This window comes from Struthio camelus, chromosome 32 (genome assembly GCF_040807025.1).
Source record: "Struthio camelus isolate bStrCam1 chromosome 32, bStrCam1.hap1, whole genome shotgun sequence".
NCBI lineage: Eukaryota > Metazoa > Chordata > Aves > Struthioniformes > Struthionidae > Struthio > Struthio camelus.
The window spans coordinates 3,074,966-3,094,629 of NC_090973.1; the positions used below are offsets into that span (position 1 = coordinate 3,074,966).

The 19,664-nt window shown below is 57.3% G+C and overlaps 1 long non-coding RNA gene across 2 annotated transcripts; it reads left to right on the plus strand.

Moving 5' to 3' along the window:
- Window positions 1–8,093: 8,093 nt before the first annotated feature.
- LOC138063482 (uncharacterized) lies at window positions 8,094–11,421 on the plus strand. Of its 2 annotated transcripts, none has more exons than XR_011137057.1 (4): window positions 8,094–8,430; window positions 9,785–9,977; window positions 10,253–10,316; window positions 10,577–11,421. It is a non-coding gene; the product is annotated as an uncharacterized lncRNA (long non-coding RNA). The 2 variants fall into 2 exon arrangements; XR_011137058.1 differs by having other exon boundaries at window positions 9,793–9,977; window positions 10,577–11,419.
- The last annotated feature ends 8,243 nt before the right edge of the window (window positions 11,422–19,664 follow it).

A 19,664-nucleotide genomic window follows, 5' to 3' on the forward strand; every position in this document is an offset into this window, starting at 1 on the left:
CAGGTCATGGCAGGCTAATAGAATTGCATTCACTCATGATTTCAAAAGGACCACAGGTAGCACTGCAGAAATGGAAAACTTACCCCAAGAAGAGCTTCTAGCAGCTGCTCGGTCCCATTCAGCCTTCTCAGAAAGTCTCTGTAAAATCTCATTTTCACATCTACCCCTTGAATAACAAGCATGCCGATGTCCTTCAACACAAGGGCAACATTCTTCCCACTCTCGAGGCAACAGGAGAAAAGATGCATGGTCTCTTCTATGCAAGCCTCCACTGCTTTCCAAGGAACAGAGATGTTCGAGGCTATGCAAGCATACTTCAGGGGCTCAGAGAGCTTATGACCTAGGAAGCAGCAAAAGAGCAACAAAGTCACAAGCGCAGCAGGCTAACACAGAGCATGGGCAGCTTTGAGGTCTTCAAGCAGGACCCTGCCACAGAGCTGTCGTCTTTAACATCTGGGAAAGCTCCTGAAGGAAGCTGATATCACTGCTCCCTAGGAGAAGTTCAAAGCACTCTACAACCGGATGTACAAAGTGCAATGGGCCAAGCACAATGCTTTCTTCCCTACAGACATAGAAAGAAAGGGCCCTAGCCATCTCGTAGGAACATGAGGCACGATGGCAGGACAGGGAGAGGAGAAAGGGGGCCGGTTCCCATGCTGAGGGAGTGGCTGCCAGGTCATGATACTTGTGCCCACACTCAATGCCTTCCAGGGCAGGAGAGATTTAGCTGTGCCACGTCACATGAACGCAAGGAAGGAAAGAGGGGAAGGAAAACACAAGCACTGCATGACACCCCTTCAGATCCTTCTGGCCACCCCCAGCACCCTCAGAAGTACACAGCAAACATCCCTGCTTCTGGTGCCAGAGGTCCATCTCCAAGAAGTGCCAGACTGATGTTGCCATCACAGAGAAGATGGAGTCCTTTCAGAAGAAAGACCCACTCCAAATACAGCTCGCAGCTCCTGCTGCCCCACAGGCATCACCAATGTCCACTACCGCTGCAGTGCTGGCAGCACTGACCAACCATCTCCGCAAAGCTGGCCTCTGATGGCTTTTCAAACACACTAAGTTTCCCCATCTCCATTTCAAGGCTCTCTACAGCTGCCTTGGACCCACTTCTAAGTAGAAGGAGAGTGCAAGAGCCACCATGAATGCTGGTATTTGCCTTTACAAGGTCTGGTGTGGTAGTAAACACAGACCAATGGTTTTAATGAAATCTGATGAGAAGAAGCATCCCCAATACCTCTGGTGTGTAGCCAGCTGTTAAAGCAAGGCCGAGAGAAAGGGAGTCTACTTGTATTGTACATGAGGATGACAGGATAATTAAAGCAAATGAAGGTGTTCTCAGGACCTGGTGAAGGAACTCTGGCTGTCTAACACTGAACAGCAGTATGCACAGCCCACAGATGTCCCACGCGGAAGCCAAAGTTTCAGTCTGTCTCCTTACCAGGAACATAGGCCTTATCATAGGTGAGGCCGTGAACCTCTGCAATATTCTTCGAAAGACGGAACACGGGTCTGCGAACTGTCAGAAGACCACGCTTCCCACCACCAGCTTGCTCAGTCACAATATCAAAGGTCCCAAGACGAATAACTCTGACTCCCTGAAAAGAGGAGGAAGAGAAGAATTACGAGACTGTTAGGTGGACAGGCTGGAGACTTGTCAGAGCATGGGGCTTGGTGCCCTGCCTGCTCCTGCCATACAAAGGGGACAGATGGAGCACTCTGGGAAAGCTTTGGAGAAGCCTTGGAGCAATTCTTTGTGAGAACTTTCCAGATGCTTTCATCTCCCTCCTCTTCACCCTCTCAAAAAGACAAGTCAAAGCCAAGGCGTCATCCCTCACACACATAAGAGGCAGAAGAAGGGTTTGGTGGGGAGGCCCAGGATGGCAGACCCACCTGGTTCAGCATCAGCTGATGAACAATGTAGTTAGCCACACCTTCCCAGACAGCAAGGGTCTCTGGAAAAGAAGTGAAAGACATGTCATGCTCTGGGTGGGCCAGCTCAAACCATTCAGCACATGCCTAACCAAGGAGATGACAAGTGCAAGCATATTCAAACCGCATCCCCCTCCTCAAACACACCCCATTCCCTGACAGGGGCGGCAGAGCTGGGGTGGGCACTGCCTTGAAGCTATAACCTTTTGTCTGCCCCCAGGAGGGCTCTGCAGCTGAAACAGAGCCATTAGGACATGCACATCCTGCCACGGGACATCCACAATGTGTCCCTGAGCTCAAAACCTGCTCTGCCAGTCTGGAGGCACAAGGAGATCCAGTGGGAAGGAGCTAGAGGCAGGGGCCCGTCTCCCAGACAGAAAGCCCCACTGAGCTGAGTCAAAGGCCAAGGATTCATTTCCAGCACAGGTGTTTCCAACGGCCTCTCCAGAGCCCAGCAGGAGCTGCAGGACCCCTCAGCCTCCTTCACACAGGTCTCCTTTCCTTCCAGATGCAGATCTCCCCCTCATCCCTCCCTAGGGATATTGGCAAGGGATTTCCACCCCTCAGAGGACAGTGCTGTCCGGGGGCTCAGGGCATCCCCAGGCTCTCCCCTATGGGGCCAGTTTCCCTGTATGGGATCCCCTCTCACACAGGCTCTGCATGGCCACCAGAGCATCTCCAGCTGCTTCCCCCACCTGGAGCTCGGGTGGGCCATCCCCACTGCAAGGCCAGCAGTGACCCTTGGGGCAGGGACTTCTGCCCAGGGGGCCCCAGGATGGCAGGGACAGCATCAGGGCCAGGACCCAGCAGTCCTGGTGGCCGCACTGGCACCTGAGCCAGAGGAGAACGTCAGTCAGGGCTCTTGGGGCACCCACCAACTCATCCAGCCTCCCCCCAGCCCCAGGGTTTCCACAGCCATGTCCAGAGTTAATGATCTCTGCCACGGCTCCCGGGAAGGAGATCCTGAAGGCCTTACCCTGGCGGGGGAGCGCTGGCACCCCCTGCCCACGCCGCCTCCCCTGGCCAGCGTCCCAGAGCTCCATCCTTGTCCTCCTCGCCCTGGGTCACCCCCGCAGCGGGAGGTGATGAGGAAACAGCTCCTCTCCTCCTCCTCCTCCTCCTCCTCCTCCTTCTCCTCCTCCTCCTCCTCCACACGTCCCGCAGCCCCGCACTGCCCCGGCCTCCCCTTGCCGACTCCCGCTGGGCTCGGCGGCTCCTGGCAGAAGAGCGGTGCCAAGAGCAGCCCTAGCGCCTGGGCTCCGCCGGCCTCGCCGGGACGTGTGGGGAGAGGCCGGGGCCGGGCGGGAGAGGAGAGCTGTGGCTGTGACCCGGGATGTCCTCTGTGACCACAGCCCGTGTCACAGAGGGGCACGGCCCCCCCTCGCCCCAGGGCCCCGGGGGGCCAGGGCTGGCCCTGCAGCAGTCAGGGGCTGCGTGGGCAGTTGGGAGGCTGCCGCTGCCCCCAAGCAGACCATGGGGCAGGGATAACCCCACTGGGGTCCCGGCTGGGCTGGGCACTGCGGCTGCGCTCACCGCAGCCGTGGTCCCCATGCGGGAACCCGGCTGCGAGGGAGGGCAGTGGGCACCCACCCGGGGGGGCCCTGCAGCGGGCAGGGGTGGGGTGGGGTGGGGTGGGGTGTTTGGTTTGCACTCCTTTTTGGTTTAAAGAGGTTTCTGTAGCAGCCCCTCACTGTGCAGCAGCAGGACGTGACCCCCCAGGAGCACCCACAGCCCTCCCAGCTGTCGCTGCACACGGCCCCGGGCCGAGCTGGGGGCAACTCCTCCCCGGCCCCTCTGCACCGGGATGAGCAGCAGGACGGTGCCCGTCAGTTGGGACAAGCGGCAGGATGGTGCCCATCTGCTGGGATGAGCTGCAGGACGGTGCCCATCTGCTGGGATGAGCAGCAGGATGGTGCCCATCAGTTGGGACAAGCCACAGGATGGTGCCCATCAGCCCCACTTGCACCCCACTGCCTGGGTTCTCCCGGCCCTCCCGTCCCCCCGGCCCCTGGACACCTGCCCCGGCTCTCGCCCCACTGAAGGAAGCAAACAGCAGGGCAGGAGGAAAGTCCTCATGGAGAAGTCAAGTGGTCGTACAGTGCCTGTCTGGAGAGGTCAAACCACAGTCAAGAAACACTTAACAGCATTCACCATGCAGGGAAGCTATGAGCAAAGTCCCACAGCGACCAGCGCTGGCATCTGCCCTCCAGGGCTCCTTCACACACCCCACACCCCTCCTGTGAGGGTTTTGTGGTGGGCAACATGTGCAAGGCTGCACAGAAGGTTAAACAAATGGATAGCAAAGAGCTTCACCAGCCCCTCAGCACAACGGTACGGACACGCTTCCAGGCCCCCGTCCCATAGCCTCGAGCTGCTGGAAACAGGGAAAGTCTGCTGGAGGGGGAAGAACAACAATCATTCTCTTGCTCTCCTTTTTTCTTGCACACTTTCCCTCAGCACCTGCTAGCAGCAACAGGTGGGACCGCTGTTAGTGGGCCAAGAATCACCATGAACAGGGCATATTCTGGATCCAAAAGCTCAGGCAGCACTGTTTTGCCTTTTTGCCTCCTCCTACATAAACACCATTATAAAGTAGATAAAAAAAGAAAAATATTTATTTCTGAATAACTAAACATACCAGTATTGTACTTTTAATGGCTGTGCAAGGTAACACCCAGGAGGAGATGGGGCCAGAAGGGGCTGGACTGAGAGGGGAAGGCACCACACAGACCCAGCCCCGACCTCCCCAGGCACCGCATTTGCTGGGGGCCCAGTGAGAGACCCTTGCGATTGGGGCTGGCTTCACTCCATCATTACACCTGCCCTCCCCACCCCTCGTAGGGCTGAAGGTGAAGGTTGTCCGTGACCAGCCTCCTCTGGGGCTGGGGGTTTTAACACAACCTATAGTGCACAGGCAACCCAGGGTGCGCACACACACAGTGCACACACGTTTTGCAAACACCCCCCACAGCATGCACATATATTCCAAAGTGCGCGCGTGCACACACACACACACGTAGTGCAAACACTCTGTAGTGTGTGCATACTCCAAAACGTGCACACATACTCTCAAGTTTGCATATTGCATAAACACCACAGCGTGCTCACACCCCTCAGTGTGTACACATACTCCAAAATGTGCACGCACACACACACACACACACACACACATCACACTACGCACACACCACCACATACTGCAAAGTGTGCGCATACATCCCACAGTGGGGGCATTCACCCCAGTGTGTGCCCACACCTCAGGGCAGGGTCTCGGGGAGGACCTGCCTGGCCCCAAGGTGGGGCTCCAAATGCACCCATGAATCCATGAGTCCTGAGTCTCTGGGGCAAGAAACCACTGTCCCTCCCAAACCACTTTCCCCTGCGTGTCCCTTGTCTCTCCCTGTCCTTGCCTCCCTTGGCACAAATATCATAGTGTTGCTCTGTCTTTCCCACCTCTCTGTGCTGCCCTTGTCCTTCCCCTTGGACTCTCTGGGTAGGGGGAGGTTCAGATGCAGTTCAGACACCAGCCCTGCGGGTCCTAGCATGCAGACATGTCCTTGACATGGAGGTGCCCAAGTTCCCCTCTAGACTGTGGGGCTCTGGGCAATGCATATTGGAGGCTGGGAGTGAGCCAACTCTCTGTTCAGGACTCCCCATCTTTAGGACATTGGACTATTTCCCTGGGGTGTCGGGCTGGGCTGCAAGCTGCCCTCCAGAAGGGCACAGCTCTCCCCTTGCATCTGGGTGTCATCTCAGTGTCCCATGGAGAAGCCATCTAGGTGCTAAGGCCACGAAAATGCTGCTGGGCAGCTGGATGTGGGGCTGGGATGAGCCTGATGTGCTCCTGGCTAGAAGAGGAGGGCTGAGACCCCCCTCAGGTGCTCTGAAAAGGGCTACTGAGTTTGGAGATCTACACTTTAAGACTAGATTCCTCTGCTCTCAGAAGTGTTGTTTCTTTTTAGGGTAACATGAGTGCAAGTGTCCTCCACCTTGGAGGCACAGGGCAGCTGGGAAGAAGAGGGATGGACAGGCCAGCTCTCCTCCCTCTGCACCAAAGACACAGTGAATCCTTTTGCCCCTCAGGAATCACAGCTCTTCACTGCTTGTCACTGCCAAGTGCAGTTGCAGTGCTGAGGATCTCTGTCACCAAGAGTCCTCCCCAGGGATGACAGGGGAATCTAAAAGAAAACAAACAAAATCCTTAAAACTATGAATGATCCCCCCCTGTGTTCGGGGCAGAGTTAGGCTCGGGTGGGTACAGACGGGTGAGACCATGGGTCCCATGTCCATTAGCAGAGCTCAGCTCCCCTGGCCACAGTCAGGGTGTGATCTCACACCCCTTTCCTGCGAGGGTGGCAGCCAGCGGTCACCACGGGCTGGTCCCTTCCCTCTGCCGTGCTCCAACACTCAAAGCAGAGCAGGAGCGGAGGGGAGGAGAGTCCGGACGCAGCTTGTGGGGACAGACGCGGTGCTCCCCCGAACCACCCCCGCTGCCACAGCAGGCGTGTCCTCACTGCAGCCTTCGCGTAGGGGCTGCAGCTTTCCTGCGGACACATCCGGCATCACCAGGAGGACTTTGTCTTTTCAGGGCTATTCTCCTTATTCCCACACCGTCCTGCGGTGCAGCAGGACACCGCCCGCCCCGCCCCGCCCCCACCCCTCCGCCCCGCCTCCGCGCCAGCGCGCATGCTCCGACCCGGCCCCGCCCCTCAGGCCCCGCCCCACCTCCCCCGCATGCGCACTGCCACCCCCGCCCCACTGGCCAGTCCCACCCCAGGAGGCCCCGCCCCACCTCCCAGGAGCCAATGGGGGAGCGCGGGGTGGGCGGGACTTTGGGGCTGGAGGCGTCACTTCCGGAGTGGGGGGCGGGGCTGGGGGTGCTGCAGCTGCCGGTGCTGGAGGCTGAGGAGCTGCCGTGTGCGGGGCCGGGGACAGAGGGCTGGGGACAGAGCAGGGCCTCGGCGGAGGGGAGTGTGTGTGGAGCGAGACACCTCGTGTGGGAGCTGCCGTTCTTGCGGCGGGTGTGAGGGGGAAAGGGAAGGGGCGGCCCCGAGCGGGCGCTGTCCTCGCCGGGCCGAGGAGCAGGCCGGGAGCGCGGCCTGGCGGGGGGAGCGTTGTCAGGGGACTCACGGGTCAGGGCCCGGGTTTCCCGGGTGTTTTTCTTCTCTATCCATCCGTTTGTTCAAATGTCATGTGTATAAACTTACTGTTGTCCCAATGAGGTTTTTTTCCATTTTTTTCTTTAAATAAGAGGTCACAAGTCCTTTTTTTTAATATTCCTGTCACATTCTTATGCCAACATAGGAGTTTTGTAATTATTTTAGAGGAGGTCCAGGAATTTGGGGAAAGCTTGTTTTGTGTTGCAAAACGACAAGCTCTGCTTGTGACCTGCGACCAGCACATGTCATAAGACAACGACTAATGAGGGCAAGTGTGGAATCTTGGACTTGAAACTCTAGCCAGTTGCTTGCTTTGTTCTGAGAAACTTTCACATGCTGTTTGAAGGGCCTATTTGCCAGAGTTCAGACTTCGTACTCAGCCAGTCAGTATTAGGAATATGGTCAGCCTGCCAGACCCATGCATTTAATTGTCCCTGAAAGTCGACTGGTGGTTTTTCTCTTATCACTTTCCCATCTGTCAGTGCAGGTATCAAGGGAGGTGAAACTTGGGGCCCAGAGTGGTCTCAGAGAAAGGATCTGATCGGGTACAGAGTCTCTGTTACCATCCTGGATTGAATGGCTTTAAAGCACAATGAGCGTGGGATACCATGGGTGTCGGTTGTAGGTCTGCCCCTTGAAAAGGTGGCTCTTTGGTGACAATGAAGATATGAGTTTTTGGAGGAAAAGGGATGTATATGAGGAGACCTTCAATGTCTGTGTGTTTTCTTGATCTTCAGAGCCTGTGTTGCTTTAATGGGAACTCCTTCCCAAATGGGGATAGTCTCCTGACTAGCCTCTAAACTGCAAGTGAACATCTTTAAGGTGCCAGCTCAGTTGTGCTGGTGTTTAGTTTGAGTGGGCTAGCTCTGCGTGGATGCAGATATGATTGCAAATGTTCATGTTTTCCCTTGCAGGATAGCACCTAATTCTCAGTATTCCTCCCCAATAGATGCCCAAGGAGGAGGAGCTGGTGGCTTCCCCATCTTCCAGCTAGTGAAACTGATGCAGAGAAAGGAAAGGGCTTCTGCCATGTGTAGGTGGAAGAAAGTGGGAAAGGACGCCAGCTCTCCCTGCTCTCCCAGTCTTGCTGCTCCAGAAGAGTGGTGCTGCAAGCTGACGGGATGTTTTCCCTTGTTCATGTGTGCAGCAGAGGTGGTAGCCAGATTCAGCTCTTCGAAAAGCCTTTCTTAACTGGCAGGTGACTTCTTCACAATTGAATGTGACAACATGGAAACCGCCCATTTCTGTCTTTCTCTCTACTTCTCTCAGGCATTACAGAGCAGCAGAAAATGCTCGTGACCAGATCCAGCCAGTGAAGCAAGCCAGTGCAGGGGTAAGCTTGTGTTGTTTCTTATTTCCTTTTTAGGGAAAGCTGATTGACTCTTTTCAACCAGAAATACCTGCACTCTTCCTTGTATGCTGTTGAGTGAAGAATGTTCTCATGCCAGGTGTTATTCCCAGGGGAAGGGGGAGCATTCTTCAACAAATGGCACTTTCACAGAGGTCTTGTGCTGTCATGTATTTTGTTTCTACGCCATTGTGAATATATGAAGAAAAAGCATTATTTAGGAGGCATGACTTATCCCACTTCATCTGGGCAGCAGAAAACAGTCTAAAGAAGAATCCGGTCCCTTTGTGGACCATCATCTTTCCTCCAGATGAAGACATGGTCCCCTTGGCCACTGGGGAAAATGAGGAAGAGGGTGATTTATCAGAGGTGCTTTGCACAAGCAATAGATTCCTTAAGGCAGGCTCTCTGTATTGGCCACAGGGGGAAGTGCAGAAGAACAGCTTAGACTCTGCACCTTTCTGCAAGGTGTATACAATTGTCGGAGACTGATAGCACCCCCTCCATTCTTTAGGTCTTTGCAGTTATCACTTCTGTTTCTCATTCCCCATCAGAGCTGGCATTCCAGCTCTAGAAATGGGGCTCAACATGCTTGCACTCAGGACAAGTTCTGTCCAGTTTCCCTTCACGCAGTGCTTGGATAGAGCAAAGAAATAGATAAGAACTCAGTTTTGCAAAGCCAAAAGCTTGGGCCAAATTGTTCCGTTCTTGCTCAGAAATGCAGCAGTTCTCCTCTCATCCTGGGCATCATCTTGTTCTGGTTCCAAGTGTGGTTAACATACTGCGCGTTGCCCACACAGGAGAGACAGTTTAGTACTCCTCCTCAGTGCATCATAGGGAGTGTGATCTCCTTGTAGTTCCATGCGCTTATTGGAGAGTCACGCTGCTCTCTGTTCATGTGGGACACTTGAGGAACAATACTGCAACTCCAAAAGTGCCTGGCAGGTCCTGCCTCTGCCTCCTGCCTGCTGCACAGTGTAAGCCTTGGCAGGTAACTCAGTGTTCTCTCACGCGTCAGTTGCGTGGCATTTGGGGAAAAAGCCAGAAGTGGCTGCCTTCGAAAAGACTGGAAGTATCAAGTAGGTGGGTGTGGGATATGAAGGTCCTGATGCCCCCAGAAAGAAGGAAATAGGAATTCAGAGCTAACAAAGGTGAATATGTTCCACCTAATTGCAGTTGTCAGAGCGTCTAAAGCTTAGGTGTGAGCTTAATCTAAGCTGAGGTCTGAGCTGAGACCTAATCTCTGAATCAGGCAGCTAATTCCCCTGCACTAGGCCCCTGGCTGTACAAAAGCTTTGAAGACTGTTGTCTGTTTTAAGCTTTGTTTTCTTAATCGTAGCATTGTAGACCAGGACTATGGCTGGGAAGTCAATGGTTGGAGCTTTGCAGTGGGAGCTAAGAAGATTGTTCCTACTTTCCATCAAGCTGGAGAGGAGTGGTGAACAGCCTCTCTGCGAAGGATAGTGCCATGTCATACCCAGCAGCACAGTTTCAAAGGAAGTTTCCCTTTGATGTTTTTCCCATCTGTGCAGGTATTGTACTTCTGCCAGCCCCAGGTCTCACTCGCCTGAGTGCTCCGGGGGCCTCACCTGCTCTACGACAAAGTCTGAGTTGTGTTTGGTGGCAAATCCTGGGGCTGTCATTGCTGGGCAGTATGATGTAAAAAATGCTGTCCTCTCTCCTTTTATTTCCCCCAGCTCCAAGCCCAAAAGCTAGACGTGCAGACTTGGGAGGCTTCTGGGCAACTGATAAATTGCTGGACCAGCGGTGCCACTTTACCAGCAGCTGTTTCTTTCTTCCTTTACAGGAATGATCTTCTCAATTTTGTAGATTCTGCTGTCTTCAGGGCTCATGTTTTGAAGTTCTTCAGGGTAAAATGTCCCCTTGATTCTTTTGTGACTGTAGTTTATTAAACAGGACATGGGTATCTGAGCCCTTCTCACAGCTCCTACCATACAGCTCACAAGCTACATTTCCTTACTCCACCGTGTCCCTGCCCTTGCCTGTTAGCTGGGGAGGTGGCTCTGTGGGAGGAAGTTCATGTGTCTGTGGCAGAATCTGAAGCCCTCACAGCAAAGCATTTTCTCCAGCTCTCAAATCTTGTTTCTTATATATATTTTATTTTCTGCAGGGAGGTGGAGGTTTTGGGCAGAAAAGGTGTTCTGTGTCCTTGGAAAAATGAAGACCCCAGGAAGAGGCTCTGCCTTGGCTAAACTGAGATGTTTGAAGTGCAGAGAGCCACAGGTTGGAGTGCCCTTGCCATCACCGAAGAGAATAAGTTGGTTTTGCAGTGGGATGCAATTCATCCTGAGGAAGATGCCTAGGAGGAGATTCAGTGCAGAGAGCTGGACACCTAACTGTGGGTGCTGGTGTGGAGGTACCTCCCTGTGAGCTGGGTAGTAATCTCACCTGGAAATGTACTCAGTGCAGAGGAGTGGGGAGTAATTCCAGAGACCATTGCTTCCATTGCTTCAGCAGCTATCGAGTGCCATTTTACATTTCCTAGGATGTCCAACCTGTTATCTAGCTGTTGCAGCAGGTGGTGAGTGGGAAGTTCAGGGATAAGGGGAGCAGGGGTTGTGTAGTGTGGCTTGTGATTTATGCTGAAGAGGCACCACTGAAACAGCGGGACTTGGGGGCTGGGGATCAGTTTTTTGCTCTCGCATGGGGTTCCTGGTGAAGACGTTGGGCCCCAACAAATGGGGCCAGGTTTCAGGGGTCCTGCAGGCTAGGCCTGAGGAATATCAGGAAAGTTGAGGTTACAGAGATTGTATGTCAGCACTGCGAGGCAGTGCTCGAGGATGGAGGATGATGTGGGGAGAGTTACGCAGGGCTGGGGCAGCAGGGATGTGTCGACTGCACTGAAGCAAACCATTAAAGCTGTGTGTGTCTGTGTGTGTCATTAATGGAAGAGCGGCCGCACATCAAAAGTGCTACTTGAGGGCAGAGCCGTTTGTCCCTTTCATCTTCCTGCAAGCGATGCCTGTGATGCTTTGGTCTAATCAGTGCCTGGGGAGGGGCATGGATTTCCGGCACCAGCTCCATCTCTAACAGCCCTCAGCAAGCCCCGTTAAACCTCCAAGACACTTTATTCCCGTGATTTCACTTCACACTGTGTGACTTTCCCCTGGGAGCTTGCAAGATTGTGGGAACCACAGTGAGCTTGTCATTGCCTCTAATCTGCAGGGTGGCTAGTAGGAGAACTTAAGAGTGTTGTTAAGTACTAAGTTTTTAATGAGCACGTGATGTAATCTGGTTTCATTTGTTTCTCATGTTTAAGCCTAACAAAGTTATGCTAACGTGTTTCAAATGAACGTCATGAATGTCCTTTTCCAGTGGCGATCTAGTGCTATCCCGCGTAATATTTGTGGGACAGTGGGACGTCTGTTATGAAATGTAGCCTTCCAGGGTGCACTGATGTCCCAGAATTTCAGGCCTTCCTCTTCCTGCTGGTTCTAGTTATCTGTATGATGATTCTCCTTGGGAATATCCACGTTTTTGTGCTGGTGACTGCGGAGCAGCATTCCTGGTCCTTTCAATCCTGCCAGGGATAGGATGTGTTAGTATCCTATTCATGAGATTGGGAACCCATTCTGCCACAGAAAGACTTTCTCAGCCATCTCCTTCCACCTCACTGTAGTAAGAACTTTCTGCAGCAGCCTGGTGACTGTGTATCTCTTACCAAAACCCAGCACCCTGACAAACCCTAGCAAAGGGTTTTCTGTCTTTTACACAGCCCTGCCTCTTCTAATCAAGATGCTCGGGTTGCCATTGGTAATCCCATCCCCAGCCGGCTCTTTTTAATCTTTCATATCATGATAGAAAAGATGCATTTAAACATGCATGCACGCATTTGTCTGAATGTGTGTCTTCAGTCCAAGAAAGATAAGGTTAAGTGATCTGCACAAAGTAGATGCATTCAGGAGATAGACTCCCAACCTGAGCAGATTGTTATCACCTGATCTGAGAAATAGCAAGCTGAGTTGTAATATTTTCCTGTTGTAATGTAGCTTTGGAACAAATACTGTGTTTAGGCTAGCTGGGAAGCAGGTACATGAAGTGTATTCACAATTACAGCAGAAACAAATCAGCGCCAGGTGCGTCACAAGTGCTGGGCTCAGCACTGGGGAAGGAGCCTAGCGCAATCCCCCCATGTCCCTCTGAGGCCCACTGCCACCACGCAGGCAGCAGCACAGCCTTGGTGCCAGGAGCTGGGGGAGCGCAGCCAGGCTTCTATGTGACACGGCCCTTGGGAGAAGGAGCAACCTGGAGTGTGCCAGTGCTGGGCCTGTCTCACTGCAGGCTGCATAGGGGCTAGTCCCTGCCTCACAGTGCTTGCTTACCAGGGGACCTGTGTCGCCGGTAACTGCCAACCCTGGTCCATCCCTGTCCTGTGAGCAGTGTAGGGGATTGACAGGGCTTGGGAAAGGGACAGGAGTGTCTGGGAAGCTCTCACAGCCCTGCGTACACTTGATGGCTGCAATATGCAGGCTCTCACCTTCTTGGCTTCCTTGGTCAGGTAGTGACCTCTCAGTTTTCTCCTTTTTTCTCCTACTTCAGGGCAGTAGCCCATTGCCCCAAAGGGAGCCCAAAGGAGGGAGGCTGCAAAAGCCTACAAGGGCAACAGATGCCTTGGCTGTGGGGTTCCCCACCTCAGATGTGAGCTGGCTGGCACATGGGGCTGAAGACCACGCTGGCGCACAGTCTTTGTGGCCCAGCCTTTTCCCAGAGTGTCATGGGCCCCAGCTGAAAAGGCAGGCGCTCCTTTCGGGAAGGCCTGCATGCCCCACATGTCTGCCCCAAGCCTGAGGTGAAGGGGGCGTCTCAGTGAGGCAGTGGGGAAGTGGAGGAAGGATGGGTCTGGTTGGTGGGGCTGTGAGAGAAGCAAAGATGGTCTCCTCCTCTGCCCACACCATGGTTGCTTCCAGAACTGCAGGCATCCAGTGGAACATGCCGCATACTGAGCTGTCAAGGTGCTGTAGCCACTGAAGAGCCTTATGGGCCTCCAACACCCCAACACAGCCTTCTACATGTCCCTGCACACACTGGCTCCGAGCCCCAGCACGCTGCCAATGGGCTGGCGCCCTCTGCACCCAGCTTGGCCACCTCTCCTACCGATCCACAGCAAAGGGGCCCTGCTCCCACTTCCTGCCACAGCAGTGGCACGCAGCTGCCACCACACTCTGCCACCCTGGCCCCAGCCCTCACCAGTTCTGCTCTCTCCTGGGCAGAAGACCTTCCCGGGCACTGCTTTTTCAGGACCCTCCTCGCTTTCTCCCTGGCCATGCTCGCAGCTTGCTTCTGCGCCACCTGCAAAGCCACCAAGGGCACATTGTCACCGAGCATCACCAGCAGATCGAGGGCAAGGGGCTGCTGCATCCTCAGCACCACTGTGGGCACACGACCAGCCCCACACAGGAAGTGCCACACCTTCGGGACAGGCACTTGCTGCTCAGGCTGTATGCCTTTTCCAGAGGCCTGCCCGTTTTCCCTGTGTGCCTGGAAAACATGCACCGAGGAACCCATGGCCACAACCTGGACAAGCTACGCGTGCACACAGAGCAGCACACACCTGAGCATGTGGGGGTTAGGAGCGGCACTTACGTCCCTGCTGCTGGGTGCGGAGACCGGGACTGGAAGTGGGACGCTTTCCAGGCTCTACAACAGAAGAAATTGGTGGCACAGGCACTCAGAAGGAGCCTTCTTTGGCCCTTTGGCAGGCAGCTCCCGCGCACAACATGCCTAGCCCACCTCCAGGCACCCAAATCCTTAAGGCAAGAGTCACAAGCCAAGAGCCCAAGAGCCCCGACTCCTTTGCCCTGACTCCGACCACAAAGGGCTCCCACCCACCACCCTGCTTGGCCCTCGCCTCGGGCCTCTGCCGCCTGCCTGTTCCCAAGTAGCCCCCCTGCAAAGCCTTACGAGCACAACAGATGCCTTGGCTGGCAGGGCTCCCTGCATCACAGGGCAGCTGACGGGCAGCACATGGGGCTGAAGACCATGCTGGCGCAATGCCTTTGCGCCACCTTTCCCCAGAGTGCCTAATGCGGGCCCCAGCTGCACGTCAAGGCCCCAGCTGCAAAGGCAGCTGCTCCTTTCAGGAAGGCCTGCATGCACCACGTGCCTGCCCCAAGCGTGCGGCCAAGCTGCCGTCTCGGGGAGCCAGTGGGCAAGCGGGGGAATCATGGGTCTGCTTGGTGGAGCCGGGAGAGAAGCAAACATGGGCTCCTTTTCTGCTCACGCCAGGGCTGCTCTGCTCAGGAGCATTTTTGGGGGCAGCAGCTCAACCTCACATCACCCTCCCCCAGCAGACCACCACCTCTGCCCACCAACAGAGCCCCAACAAAGCCCTTCCTCACAACCTCTCACGCCTCAGCTCGCTCCTTAGCTCATACCTGAGCACCGATGCTGCTGCTGCTGCTCGCCACCTCCTGCTCTCTCCTGGGGTCCAAGGCGGCCCTGCTGGCCCTCTCCACAGCCTGACAAAGCAAAGGAGGCCTTTGCAGCGCAACGCAGCACGCCAGCCCTACTCCTGGCCAACGTGGTGCCAAGCAGCAACAGCGCCCCTCTGCTCAGCAGCCTCCCACCTCACCTCGCTCCCTTTGCAAGGGCCCACAAGGGAGCCCGCACCACAGCCAGCCCACCTCTCCGCTCCCACGCCAACTACAGCCTCTCTCTCTTCCCTTCCCTCCACACCAACTTGGCAGCTTTTGCCCTGCACCTTCCCACCACAAGCAGTGTCTTCCCCGCGGTGCCGAGCACCCTCGCAGGTGCCAGGCACCTGGCGCTGCCACGGCCACTGCCACCCCTGGCCCACGCATCTGGCCCACCTCCCCGCAACCCACTCGCCCTCCTCTCCCCACACACCCACACACCAGCCTCGCTCCCACCTCCCTCCTCCCACCATGGCACCCATGCCCCCGCTGACACTGCCGCTCCCTCCTCCTGCTGCCTGCCACCCACCACCACTTCCAGCACCGCCTGCTTGCCCACCGCACAACAACCCGCCCCAGTGCCCTTAGCAGCCCCCCGCCCCTACTCCTCCAGGCAACACCCCTCCTGGCCATCAAGCGCTTCCAGGGACAAAGGGGCCATCGGTGGTGCTCCGCTCAAGGCAGCCCCGCTCTCACCTCCCAGCCTCTTCCCTCCACAACTCCACTAGCAACGACTTCACCAGCCTCAGACCACATTTGCCCTACGCATGCTCAGAAGCTCCTTCCTCAAAGACCTCCCGCACCCCCACCGCCAGCACTGCACACCAGCCTTCCTGGCAAACTCCAAGAGCCACTGCCCCATCCTTGCCTGGCCCGGCCTGGCCCACTGCTGGCGCACAGCCGCCAAGGTGCTGTGGCCACTGCAGAGCCTTTTGTGCCTCCAACACCCACCCTCACACGGCCTTCTCCATGGCCGCTCAGACGCTAGCTCCGAGCCCCATCACGCTGCCGGTGCGGGGGCACCCACTGGGCCTGCCTTGGGCGCCCCTCCTTCAGAGCCACCACCAAAGGGGCCCCCGGGCCATTTCCTGACACAGCACTGGCACACAGCTGCCACCACACTGCCCTGCCCTGGCCCCAGCCCTCACCAGCTCTGGTGGCTCCACGCCAGGAGGCTTTCCCCGCCGCTGCGCCCTCAGGAACCGCCGCGGTTTCTCCCTGGCCGTGCTCACAGCTGCTCTGGCGGCCACCTGCAAAGCCACCAAGGGGCACATTGTCACCGAGCATCACCCACGCAGGGACGGCAAGCTGCTGTTACATCCCCAGCACCACTGTGGCCTCGGCACAAGCCCCGCACAGCGGACGCACCTTCGCCACAGGCAGATGCTGATCAGGCTGCATGCGGGGCCCCTCCCTACCTGCCTACGGCCATGCTGCTCAGGCCAACGGGCTCCCACCACGGCCACCCAACACAGCCGCCCTCCTACGCTCACCACCATGCCCACCTCTCCCCACACACACACCCTTTCCCAACAACTCTCAGCAAACCTCCTCTTCCCCTACCCGCTCCAACACTCCCACCCGCCCACCACCAACTCCTCCTCGCCCACTTGCCACCACCCACCACAACACGGCCCTGCTCCCACCTCCACCCGCCCAGCCTCACCCTCCAAACGCCTCACACCCCGCAGCACCAACGGCCTCGCCACATCACCCCCAAACACAGCCCTTCCCCACACCCATGCTGCACTCGCCCACCGCCACCTCTACTCTTGCCTCCTACCCTCCCTCTAACACGCGCACCAGCTGCACAGCCTGCACTTTTCGCCCTCTTTTCAACAGGCCTCTTTTTCCTGTGGGCCTAGAAAACCTGCACCGAGCAAGCCGTGGGCACACCCTGGACAAGCTCCGAGTGCACAGACAGCAGCACCCGGCTGAGCATATGGGGCTTAGGAGTGGCACTTACGTCCTTGCTGCTGGGTGCGGAGACTGGGACCGGTGGTGGCACAGTTTCCAGGCTCTACAAGAGAACAAATTGGTGGCACAGGCACTCAGGAGGAGCCTCCTTTGGCCCTTTGGGGGCACATTGGCACGCAGCTCCCATGCACAACAGGCCTCAAGGCACCCAAATCCTTCAGGCAAGAGTCACAAGCCAAGAGCTCAAGAGCCCCGACTCCTTTCTGCTGAGTGCCACCACAAAGAGCTCCCACCCACCACCCTGCTTGGCCCTCGCCTCGGGCCTCTGCCGCCTGCCTGCTCCCAAGTAGCCCCCCTGCAAAGCCTTGCGAGCACAACAGACGCCTTGCCTCAGAGGCTTCCCTGCATCACAGGGCAGCTGGCTGGCAGCACGCGGGGCTGAAGACCATGCTGGCGCACAGCCTTTGTGCCACCTTTCCCCAGAGGGCCTAACGGGGGCCCCAGCTGCACAGCCAGGCCCCCGCTGCAAAGGCAGCTGCTCCTTTCAGGAAGGCCTGCATGCACCACGCGCCTGCCCCAAGCCTGCGGCCAAGCTGCCGTCTCGGGGAGCCAGTGGCCAAGCGGGGGAATCATGGGTCTGCTTGGTGGAGCCGGGAGAGAAGCAAACATGGGCTCCTTCTCTGCCCACGCCAGGGCTCCTCAGCTCAGGAGCATTTTTGGGGGCAGCAGCTCAACTTCACACCGCCCTCCCCCAGCAGACCACCACCTCTGCCCACCAACAGAGCCCCAACAAAGCCCTTCCTCACAACCTCTCGCGCCTCAGATCGCTCCTTAGCTCATACCTGAGCACCCATGCCGCCGCTGCTGCTCGCCGCCTCCTGCTGTCTCCCGGGCTCCGAGGCGGCCGTGCTGGCCCTCTCCACAGCCTGACAAAGCAAAGGAGGCCTTTGCAGCGCAACGCAGCACGCCAGCCCTACTCCTGGCCAACGTGGTGCCAAGCAGCAACAGCGCCCCTCTGCTCAGCAGCCTCCCACCTCACCTCACTCCCTTTGCAAGGGCCCACAAGTGAGCCCGCACCACAGCCAGCCCACCTCTCCGCTCCCACGCCAACTACAGCCTCTCTCTCTTCCCTTCCCTCCACACCAACTTGGCAGCTTTTGCCCTGCACCTTCCCACGGCAAAGACTGTCTTCCCCACGGTGTCGAGGGCAGGAGCAGCCTGGCATGTGGCACAGAGCTGTGGCCACCACTGCCACTGCGCTGCTGCCCCTGGCCCACCCATCGGGCCCACCTCCCCACAACCCACTCGCCCTCCTCTCCCCACACACCCACACACCAGCCTCACTCCCACCTCCCTCCTCCCACCATGGCATCCATGCCCCCGCCGACACTGCCGCTCCCTCCTCCTGCTGCCTGCCACCCACCAACACTTCCAGCACCGCCTGCTTGCCCACCGCACAACAACCCGCCCCAGTGCCCTTAGCAGCCCCCCGCCCCTACTCCTCCAGGCAACACCCCTCCTGGCCATCAAGCACTTCCAGGCACAAAGGGGCCATCGGCGGTGCTGTGCTCAAGGCAGCCCCACTCTCACCTCCCAGCCTCTTCCCTCCACAACTCCACTAGCAACGTCTTCACCAGCCTCAGCCCACATTTGCCCTGCACATCCTCAGAAGCTCCTTCCTCAAAGACCTCCCGCACCCCCACCGCCAGCACTGCACACCAGCCTTGCTGGCAAACTCCAAGAGCCACTGCCCCATGCTTGCCTGGCCCGGCCCGGCCCACTGCTGGCGCACAGCCGCCAAGGTGCTGTGGCCACTGCAGAATCTTTTGTGCCTCCAACACCCACCCTCACACGGGCTTCTCCATGGCCGCTCAGATGCTAGCTCCGAGCCCCAGCACGCTGCCGGTGCTGTGGGGCACCCACTGGGCCTGCCTTGGGCGCCCCTCCTTCAGAGCCACCACCAAAGGGGCCCCCGGGCCATTTCCTGACACAGCACTGGCACACAGCTGCCACCACACTGCCCTGCCCTGGCCCCAGCCCTCACCAGCTCTGGTGGCTCCACGCCAGGAGGCTTTCCCCGCCGCTGCGCCCTCAGGAACCGCCGCGGTTTCTCCCTGGCCGTGCTCACAGCTGCTCTGGCGGCCACCTGCAAAGCCACCAAGGGGCACATTGTCACCGAGCATCACCCACGCAGGGACGGCAAGCTGCTGTTACATCCCCAGCACCACTGTGGCCTCGGCACAAGCCCCGCACAGCGGACGCACCTTCGCCACAGGCAGATGCTGATCAGGCTGCATGCGGGGCCCCTCCCTACCTGCCTACGGCCATGCTGCTCAGGCCAACGGGCTCCCACCACGGCCACCCAACACAGCCGCCCTCCTACGCTCACCACCATGCCCACCTCTCCCCACACACACACCCTTTCCCAACAACTCTCAGCAAACCTCCTCTTCCCCTACCCGCTCCAACACTCCCACCCGCCCACCACCAACTCCTCCTCGCCCACTTGCCACCACCCACCACAACACGGCCCTGCTCCCACCTCCACCCGCCCAGCCTCACCCTCCAAACGCCTCACACCCCACAGCACCAACGGCCTCGCCACTTCACCCCCAAACACAGCCCTTCCCCACGCCCATGCAGCACTCGCCCACCGCCACCTCTACTCTTGCCTCCTACCCTCCCTCTAACACGCGCACCAGCTGCACAGCCTGCACTTTTCGCCCTCTTTTCAACAGGCCTCTTTTTCCTGTGGGCCTAGAAAACCTGCACCGAGCAAGCCGTGGGCACACCCTGGACAAGCTCCGAGTGCACAGACAGCAGCACCCGGCTGAGCATATGGGGCTTAGGAGTGGCACTTACGTCCTT